The 11,453-nt window shown below is 35.6% G+C and overlaps 1 protein-coding gene across 1 annotated transcript in view; it reads right to left on the reverse strand.

The window, feature by feature from the left end:
• Nucleotides 1–11,224, reverse strand: part of PVRAP (PVR adaptor protein) — a 70,246-nt gene extending 59,022 nt beyond the window's left edge. The window contains exon 1 of the mRNA XM_070112120.1: nt 11,096–11,224. The gene's annotated coding sequence lies outside the window, so the exon portion shown is untranslated. The remainder of the gene's footprint in view (nt 1–11,095) is intronic.
• Nucleotides 11,225–11,453: the final 229 nt, after the last annotated feature.

An 11,453-nucleotide genomic window follows, 5' to 3' on the forward strand; every position in this document is an offset into this window, starting at 1 on the left:
CGTTAATAATCCCATAAGGCTCTCATGTGATATCAGTAGTCCAGTCCTGCAGTCCTTTGGAGTACGTGTGAGTAAAAAGATTATGTATTTTTCTTCGGTGCTCTTGCACATGATCTTGGCGATTCTGCATGTCCTTGCCTTGATCCTCTGCTTTTCTGCAAATCTCGTAAGCAATTTCGTTTCCAGGACTTCCTTAGTGGCCTGGCGACCAGTATACATATATGCAACCGCTTTCGCCAGCCACCACATCCACTACCACTCTACTTCTAAGGACATTCTCTGATGTAATACGATGTGCGCCTGGGTTTAGACGTATATATGGATATTTTTAATTTTGTTTCGATAATTAAAGAGATATGAAGAATAAACTGTAACTAACCCGGGTAGTAACATAAGCTGAAACCTTTTCAAAATCTTTCCAAATTCCAACACTATTAATTACACCTCAAGAGCAGACAAATTAAAGGACCAAGAATAAGTTTTAACACCTGGTATACTACTATAATTGAATTGTCGAATTAGTACTCAAATGAAACGTCTGTCGACCAGTTAGCCTATTTTTGTATTAAATTAAACAATTGTTTCTCTCAATTCGCCGAAATGTAAGAAATTTTGTTATACTAAATAATTTACTCATAAGGGAGAAAAGCATAGAGTTCAAAGCATACTTTTTCGCGTGCAAAAATATGTAATAAACACACATCCTCCAATAGTGCCTATGATGTCTATTATAATCTCTACACCTCACCTACTTCTACGAAACAAAACAAATTTCCACCGGGCTGCTGAACTTCGTCGTAGAATATAATATTGTATTTACGCGCATATTTGTAGCAGGTACAAGGATATTACCGCCCTATTTGGCTACATTTGTCCGTGAAACTCAAATTTACACACATACACACACTCTTGCATATACGCAGAAGTGCGGATTTTCGCACAGTCTCCATCGCTGTTTCTGTCGATTTCGTTTTCCTCATTTGCGTATTGCGTTTCACTTTCTGCTGCTTGCTGCTTGCCTGGTACCGAAAACTGCAATTGTGTGGGTGTTGCCATGAGTGATGATGACGTTGCCACGCATTTTGCAATAACACGTACACATACATACATATATATACCTACATAAATGTATAAATATAGGTATGTTTACAGATATAATATTATATAATATATATATAGAATTTGGGTCACGTGTTTGTGTTGCATGAAAAATGGTATGCACAGTAAATGATATATGTTATAGTTATAGAAATTTGCAACGAAGCTATAATAGCCGTCATAAATACAAAATACTCCTTACGAGAACCTTAAACGGACATGTTGTAAGGTAGCTATATGCTATAGTGACTCGATCTGAACAATTTCTTCGAAGATTGTACTGTTGCGTTTGACAATAGCCCATGCAAAATTTCGCGAAGATATTTCGTCAAATTAAAAAAGTTTTCCATACAAGCACTTGAACTCGATCGTCAGTTTGTATGGTAGCTATATGCTATAGGTCCGATATCGGCCGTTCCAAAAATTAAGCAGCTTCTAGGTGAAAAAAGAAGAGTGCAAATTTCACACCGATATATACAGACAGACGTACGGACAGACGGACATTTTATATAATATATATATTACTAATATTCCTTGTTCAGGGTACAAAAGGAAAAAATCGTATCGTAAACCTTCACGAATAAAAAAATTTACAAACAAACCCTGATTTTGATCGTTCAGTTTGTATGGCATAGTGGTCCGATATCGGTGGTTCAGACAGCAAAGTATGTGTGCAAAATGCCAGAGCGATATCTCAAAAACTGAAGGACTATTTCGTGTGTATACAGACTGAGATGATTGACTGAAGCTTTGTTTCTTAGAACAGCAGTAAAATATTCGTCAAAAGTTGTTACTCATAAGCTTGGGATTTAATAAGCTTTATTAAAAGTGGAAACAATTGAAGAAGTATAAAGAATGATGAATATATTGAGAAAACTGCTGAAATAGTTTATGAGGAATAAAAATATTTTAGACCATATCTAAATTAGGCGTGCTATATTCGAGCTACCATTGGCATTTTAATTCTATCGGTGCGCACAGGGATCTTACACTTATAGATTTTAACAGTCTGATCAGAATGCGGATTTTATAATTTTTTTATAATTTGTTTTATTTTTTAAATTTGCTCGTCTGGTTATGGGCAGGTTTTCGAGGCATTACTTTTAGTCTAACATATATGAAATTGCTAAAATACATTCCTAATGGTATTAGAAAGGCCATCGAAAACTTAAATCAGACCAAATTTTTTGGGTTACCACCACCACCACGAAGATAATTATAGCATCCGTGTACATATTATGTATTTAAGTCTTTGTTTTTGTTAATAATCTTAAATATTTTTTTTGGGATTCAATGCGAGCAAAGCCGCGGGTTAAGCTAGTATAGCATATTTTCTATAGTCTGTTTTTTCTCGAATAAGTACATATCCGAGCTGGATAAAATTTTCTATGAATGGAATATTATGTGCTAAATAAGAGAAAGTTCTTTATGACTACGACATTCATTCTGACATTAGTATTCCTAATTTAACTTAATGCAACTTCAAATAACTTCTCGAGACTAAAAATTTAGTAAAGAAAGAGATCCAATGGCTCCCTTATAAAGAATATGATTGTCGGCGTAAAAATAGTTCCAACATTTTTCGAGCGGAGTACGAAGTACGTTTCAGTTTCCATACTAAGTAACTCTTAGCAGATTTTTTGAAAACCCTGAATAAGAAACTAGTTCAGTAACTTAAGAAATCAAAAACTCTTTTTGGTGTTTAAAACACTTAACTTATTGTATTATCACGGTATGTTAAGTTAAGAGCATCTTAATAATACAAGCCTCAGTTAATACCACTTTTTTACAAAGCATATTGGCGAACTAAAGTAGTAATGAGTGGTCTGGAGAGCTGCTCAATTATAAGGCAGTTTTCGTTGTTGTTATCCATTCTGCTAATTGAAGGATTACATTGGTATCCTCTTTACCACACCGATGTTAGATGAACAGATTTTCTTATATAAGCACATAGAAATATTGTCTGTACAGACATATATGGATATAAGCACCTTAACAACAAGCGTAAATGTGCTCGCATTCACCCACGTGATCAGCCTTTCGCAGCGCTTGCCATTTCGATTTCGATATTCCCGCCGCATGACCAGAACAAATACCAACACAAAACAACTGCAACAACGACAAACAACAACTGGCAGCAGCCATATGACGAAAGCAGCTAACAACCAGTTGGAGGAAGCACTAGCGGCAAGCACTACATCGCATTTGTAGCAATAGCAAAACAGGGAGAAAATATGGCATTCGTCGCTAGAATTGCTGCAGCGGCAACAGCGGTGGTAACGCGGGTGGTTATGACATCATCGCCATGACGATACTTCATTAACGCAACTTTAGTCAGAGTTTGCGCTATTAAATGCTTAGCAGCTACTAAGCCGGCAAAAACGTGCGCGGCGCCAGACGAGTTGGAAGCACCGACATCCATCCGCCAAGCAACCGTCAGCGAATGTGCGTGCGTATATGTGTGTGTGTTTCGTGTGCTTGAAATCTGCTTCTGTTTGCTAGGCTACGGTTGCGAGGTGAATTCATTCAACTGCCGTGCAACCTTGTACCTTGCCACAGCAGCCCTCCAGCTGAGTTGGCGCTATCAATTCAAAATGTAAACGTCGTGGCAACCAATGTTGACTGCCAGCAACGCAAACATATACACATAACAAAAACAAAACATTGGTGCGAGTGCTGATGCCAGCAACACACACACATACATACAAACAGAGAGACAAACACAGAAAAACAGTTGTATAATGAAAAAAGTTGTATCGACGAGCATAAGCAAGGATTTGGCCTGACGGAAAGCGAATGTTGCTGATACACACACAAGTACACCGCTGAGTGTGTATTGAGTAGAAGTAAATTAAAGCGATTTTAATTACGGTTGCCACGACGATGAATGGAAATGTCAACGGTGAGCTCGTGAATCTGCAATAATATGAGTAGCAAGTGCGCTGTAAGACTTCGCTTGCTGCTGCGGGCGGTCGACACAACGCAGATCAAATATAACGGCGGTGTTGTGGGTGGCAGTGATAGAAATACCGCAATAACAAGTAAAGTAAACCTCCGTGTTGCTGCGAAAAAAGAAGCTTCGGATTCAGTTTCAGCTATGGCTTTGGTTTGAGCTTCGACAAAAGAGTTCGAAACGTATGTCAACGGGATAACAGTGAATTATTGCACGTGGCAGCAACGTGCAGGGATTTCGACTCATATTCCAGCGTCATTACATATACGCTAACTGTAGATAGCTGTGGCTAAGCAAAGCAAAACAATGGCAAAGTGAAAAGGGTTACCACACATACATCTGCATATATACACACATATATGTAATCGTGTGATCATGTGGGTGGGAAAAGTGAAATAAAGCGGCTAAATCTGCTTTTGAAAGTGAGATTTGCATATGAACCGTTATTATCCAAAACAACGACATTGTTGAAATGAGCATGAATGAGTATTTTGCATGAAATGAGTAATGAAAATGTAGCATGCAACCAATAGTCTCTGGAATTAATGAAAATAGACGAGTATTAAGGAATTAAATTTAAGGTTTTGAATATGTATTAGAATAAGTAGCGACTTGTCATGTAGAAACTTAACATATGTATTAATAATTTCAATAATTCTCTTTACTAAGGCAAACCGGCATTCGAAAATTATTCAAGAATTTCAAGTGAAAAAAGTATTGTTGGCAAAAATTATTATAAATAGACTAGTGCAGACGCCTGCGAAAATAGTACAAAGCGAAGGAAATGTAAGTTTAAATTCATTAGAAACGATAAAATAAGAAAGATAAAGTAAGAAAAATGGAATGAAAAATAATTTACGGCCGATCTGAGGTCGGGAAGTGGAAGGGGTATTCTCTTGCATATTTTAAGAAAACTTACTATAATAATATATATATTTTGTAAACAATTAGCAAATAAAGTTTTTAACGAACAAAAAGCCTACTGTCTTTTTAAAAAGTCTGATATTTTGCTGTGAGAATCTTATATATATAACTTTTTTCTATAGGTCTCGTAGTTTTACCGGAAATTGAAATAAATAATTTTAATGCTTAAAAATTATAACACGACCCCCTACGTTTTTCCGACCACAGATCGCCCGTAAATTATTTTTCCTTTCAGTTTTGTTATATTATCTTTCATTTACAATGAGTTTCAGCCAAATAAGAATTTCTTTGCTTATAAAATTTATTTACTCTGATCTAAAAAAATATCTAGAAATGTGGATATATCTTTATGCATATAACTTCACTCGATCGATTTTGATTACCTTTCCAATAAAATATATTTCGTATTAAATTTGTGGAGATCTTTAAATTCGTAGTTTGCTACTTACTAACATTTTGAGTTTTATGAGAGCAACTAAATAAAGAGTTTAAAAGCTTAGGAATTAAGGAAGATAATTATTGTTGTCAAACTCAGAAAGAAAATTACTACCAATCAACAAAGTAATGCTCTGTATTTGGTGTGATCAGAAGGGCATGAGCTTCTAACACAGCGTAAAACCAATGGGAAGGCTATAAACAAAATTGAAGCAAGCAATTGCCGAAAAATACTCGGAATTTGCAACGAGACACGAAGCAATAATTTCTCATCATGACAATGCTCGGTTCCATGTTGCAAGACCACTTAAAAACTATTTGAAAAACAGCAGCTGCGAAGTTTTGTCTCACCCGCCTTATAGCATAGAATTTGCCTCTTCTGACTACCATTTGTTGCGGTCTATGCAGAACGCCTGCACTAGAGCAGTTCTTTTGCGATTGAATCCACATATTATAAGAATGTTGGGAAAATATTATAGCATCAGATGGACAATAGTTTAAATAATACTTTTATACATATTTTCTTAAGTAAACGTATATATTCTGACAAAAAACCGCACGAATACAGTTATAGACGGAACAGAATTATATATATTATATATCTGACTATTTTTTTAGTCGTCATTTGAGGTCTCGATCAATAAGCTTATCATATTTTATCATAAACATACTAAGATGAGATATGAGGCCATTACATGAACTTTACAGAACTTATAGGATAGAGGGCCAAAATAATAGCAGTACATGTCATAATATATAGATATCTCTCAGCCTAATACGGACAAACATTTGCAAAACCATGAAAATTGTATAGTATTTTACCGTTAGTGAGTTCCAAGAAATGGCAAATCGAAAATTTTCAATTTCAAAATATTTTGAGCAAAGGCATGTTTCGAAATTTTTTTTATTTAACTGATTTTTGAAGTGTAGAGGAACTATATGAGTATGAGGTATAAGGTATAAGGGAAATAATTAACACACTCTCTTCAGAAAGCATTATTAAAAAGTCAACTCTGTAAAAACTTGTTCAAACATTTTATTTTTCTACAGCTGAAATTACTCTTTCAAGTTAGACTGGAGGAGCCCCATTCTCATTTGTGCTTTAGGTCATAACTATATTCAACAAAGGAAGGAGAGGAACTTGAAAATTTAAAGGCTTATCCAAGCCGATTTTTCTCGCTTCATTTGCTTCAAAGAATCTTCCCTGCCTTAAAACGAATTTATTATTTCTACACTTTTAGGATTTTCAATGCAACCCTTCAATCTTTAGCACTAGATATCACAATTTAATAAGCGTGTATGTGTATAACTCCCGATATTGAAACTGCATGTCAATGAGCTGCGTGAAGGCAATGACACTGTCATTACTTGCAACGACGGCAACAACAGCAACAGCGGCAATGCACATACCGACAGCAACAACATGTTGACAATGGCAACAAAAATAATAACAGAAGATTGTAAATAAAATGAGTTACACGGAAACGCCGCGATGGTAAGGCAAATAGAAAATGAAGAATATCAACAACAACAGCAACAGAGGAGAAAGTTTGTCGACGGGGAAAACAACGCGCGACGGTGCAGTGCAACGTCAACGCCAACAAACTGTCAACAACAGCAAGTGGCTGCGCAGCGAAAATAGCAGCTGCAGCGACAGCGGAAACCACAGTGCGAACCGTGTGCGAAGTTAATTAGCCTGGCCCCTTCGCAGCGTGGGCTGTTCCTCACCTAAAACTGGGGTATGAAATTATTTGTGCGCAACTAAAGAAATGAGCTGTTAAGCAGAGACATGTACGTGTGTGCATGTATGTGTTGGTGAGTGGGTGCCGTTGATGAGAGAAATTTATATTTGATTTTTTTTTTCTTTCGTTTTCTATTTGCAAAATGCCACACATTCACGCCGCTGGGACCGGGGGCGCCACCAGACTTGTGGCAGTCACTTTCAGCCGCATTGTTGCGTTGCACTGCTGTTGCCGCTGTGGCATTCAACATGGCGCTCTTGCGCTTTTTATAATGTTTCATTTTATTTTATTTTCAACTTACTGCCGCTCAACGCAATTTGCAGGCGTCTAAAAATATTTACACTTGCTTATTTAAATATCCGCAGTGTTGACATGCATCGTGGTGTCTCACGGTACTCTTTCTCACGGTGTGTCTGCGCGGTGTGGCGCCACTACTGCAGTATGATTTTTGCATATCTTAGTCGTATCCTTGTTGGCGTTTTTCGTAGTAAAGGTGCTTGGTGTTTGTTGTTTTATTGCACTTTATAGGTGCTTTAAATATATAGCAGAATATATGAGTTTTTCTTAATAAATCCTTAGTGTGGTTTCAGAACAAAATTTTATATTAAATTATTTAAACTAAGAAAACTCTTATTAAAAAAATTAAAATTTAGACATGGCTTGAATATAGCAGGTTCCACAGCTGTCAAAGATTTTTAAATTTTTTCGAATTGTTTTCAAATTCATAATCAATCTCAAGAACGTTGTGTCTAAAATTCATATGGATTGAAGCAAAATTATCGAAATTGTGAGTATTTTTATATATATCTTATGAATGTTTTAGATTAGATATCAAAACTTTAACGCGCTCTCTTCACAACTAACGTTTCCAAAGTCGGTGCTTCTCATGATATCAAAACTACTGCACCGATCGTATTGGAATTTTGAACCATATTTCCATACATAATTTACGAGGTAATGCTGGGGAATATTTTTTTGTTCAAATTTGTTGTTAATTATTATTTTACAGTAAAAATATCGACCAACCAATTATTCGCATAAAATCGAGTTTTTTTCTTCAAAGAAAATAAAATGATTAAAAAATGGAATTTCAAAACCCTCACGTTGTTACTTGGAGCAAACTACTTGTATCACCTAACGAATAAAGCTTCATCTTTTGATTACGAAAGATCCAGCACGAAGTTATTAGGGCACTGCATGTTTACTTTTTTTTTAGACGCTTCAGAGTAATTGCTGACCTTGCCGTATTTTTTAATATTTCTCCATGAAATTTCTACAGCCTATTCTTAAATCTCATACTATAAGTACCATTGGATTAAAAAAAAAAATTTATTTTAACTGTTTCATAAAAATAAGCATAAAAATGGGCCTTGCTTTACACGAACTAACCCTAAAACTATTTTGCGATTCGAAGTTAAATATATTAAATTTTTAATACATTATTTTTTCACGTTGGAAAATTTTTAAAATTGTCTTAAAACCCGTTTCTTATAAGTTTGTCCACACTAATCTCTTCTTTAGTGCTTAAAATATATAATAATGATTTAAAAATTTTTTGGGAATTGTTCAGAGGTATGTTCTTTGACTATGACTAAATCCCCAACACAGTGTGAACTTATTCATGTCAAAGTTGCTTAACCTGGCTTTTGGAAGAAAAACTAGCCACACAGTTCGACAGGCTTATATCAACAAATATTTATTTCGTACCCAAAACTCCCTCTTACTTAATTAAATTTAGCTGAAATAACATTTGCACTGGGAGTTAGAATAGTCTAGAGTCCTAAAAAGGGCTTAATTTTGACAATTTATACTTGGAATACGCAAAATGGAATCAAATATCTTTAGTTTAATAAAGATATATTTGAGTACATAAAGACAAATAATATTGAACCTTTATGGGCAACGCTGATTCCCGAGCGAACTCTTGCTACATGAGACAGAAAAATACGTGATCTTAATCTACTTAAGTCGTATTTGTAAACCACATACGATTTCCCAAACTTTTTTCGCAAACTGTCCATTATAAAATAAAGGTTAAACTCAAAGGTTATACTGAAATATATAGAATATTGTTATAAAAAGAATTAAATTTTGTATTCTACACCTTCCAGTATATTGTAATCATTACTACTATTTTACAAATATTTAAATTATATTATGCTCTCTTTATCTACCTCTAATCTCTATTCCATCTCTTAAGTCTTAAAAACAATATTTTTTAACCTGCTTGGTCTTAACCATTTAGGAGTAGTCTCGAATTGCCGCAACATTTCCGAAATGCCCTATCTCTCTTAAATAATTTGTTCAAAAAAATATGTTTCGACATGTGGAAGCGACTTTTAGTGAAGCAGATAATAGAGCACAACACAAATCCGCGCAAAAATTAAAACTCTCTCAAAGCCGATAAAAAATTTCCCCAATTGTTCCGTTTTTCTTTTTAGAAATAATATTTACTTTTGGGTAAATGGATGCCAAAAAAAAGAAAGACTTTTGAACGAAATGTTTATTGTAATATTTAATTAGTTTTTGTACCCTAAACAAGGCATATTAAGCTTGCCACGATATTTGTAGCACTCTAAAGGAAACGCCGGCTCACCAAATTCTTTATAGGTTATTATCTTAAACATTGCTATAATCTCCAAACATATTGTTATCATCGAACCGCTATAGCATATAACTGCCATCTAAATTAACCGATTAAAATCAAGTTAAAGATTTTTTTTACCATTTAATGCTATAAAAAGTAAACACTGTGAAGGGTATTATAGCTTCGGTGCAGCCGAACGTTTTTTAACGTTAACGTTTTTTCTTGTTCTTTATTTTCAAGAGTGTCAGCCTTTTCAACTTCCGTAAAAAATATTTTGTTAGTATCAAAACACCAAAAAGTTTTCAAAAATTGTTTTTTTGTACATATTAATTACGGCCACACACCAACAACAATTTTCCGAACAAATTCAATTGAGTTTGCTTTGCTATTATTCCAACACTTACTTGATTGCTTTCCATTAAATTGATTGAGTCACTGATGTTTTGGCAGCGTCATTGAGTTAGCTACAAGGGCTGCATGAACATTTTGTATGAGTGTGTTTGTGCGCATATAAACACACATTGCCACCAATCGTAATTGAAACTTATCAAACAAACGATTTCGGATTTATTGCTGATATTTCACTTTCACTGGCTGGCCGAAAGCCTGAAGGCAAGTCAACGCACTCATCGGGAAAAATGATAAGGAATGCAAAGCATTTGCGCTGATTCGATCACACAGCGTAAACAACAACATAAACAGAGCAGTGTGTTTCTTTTATTTATTTTCCGTTAAATTTCATAGTCTCCGCACGCGAAACGGAATTTTTGGCAGCCGTTTTATTGGCTTATCAATTGAACGCGTCGAAATGGCAATAAACATTGGAGCGCAACAACAGTAACATATAATAAATCACAACAACAATAACAACGCAAAAACGTTTGCTTTGCGCGCCAAAACTTACGAAACTCGCACACACAAGCTCACAGGGATAAGCGCGCAATTGGCAAATCAGCGGCTGTGCGCCTGAATGTAGTCCATAAAATTTGGGGCAACACACAGAGGAGCTTCACGCGCGTAGCAGGCGATAACAATTGCTGCACAAACGACAATAAATTCACGCCAAGCGATTTGTGTTGCGCGCTTTTGTTGCTTTTTTCTTGTCACTTTATTTATTTGATTACACACACACCCACACGTTTAATGTTTATTTTTGTCACCGAAACGCTAAACACACATACGCTTGTGTAACCAGCTGCGTTGAGTTTACGCTTACGAAAGTTTACAGTGTCAACAAAAGCAACAAAAAATTAAAAATAAACGCAGACGGTAGCACAAAATTGAAGATATTGAAAAACACAACAACAAAAACAAGTAAAAATTTTCAAAATACTCTTTTTTTAAACTAATTAATACCCTTTCCAAGTAGCGTTCTTTACAGTAACTTTCGTAAGTTAACGGATTCTGCCGGAACTATTTCTATTGAACGCGAGTGCACTCAGCTCGTCGGACTGCTTCACTTCGCGGCTCGTAAGGAACTGTTTCGCCAATTTGCGCCAGGACAACATTTTATAAACACCAGCGGCACATTTCACTGCTGGCATGCTGCCTTTGCGAAACTTGGTGTGGCGCTTCTAATTCAATGCTGCAGCTTGTGGATTGCAATGCCAAGTTTCGCATCTCTCGCATTACACGGCACTTTTGTAGGTATTTGTGTGCTGCGCAGGCGCCAAACTTCCAGGATACACTAAGCAAGCTCTCCGCATGCAAGCTT

The sequence above is a fragment of the Bactrocera oleae genome, chromosome 6 (genome assembly GCF_042242935.1).
Source record: "Bactrocera oleae isolate idBacOlea1 chromosome 6, idBacOlea1, whole genome shotgun sequence".
Lineage (NCBI taxonomy): Eukaryota > Metazoa > Arthropoda > Insecta > Diptera > Tephritidae > Bactrocera > Bactrocera oleae.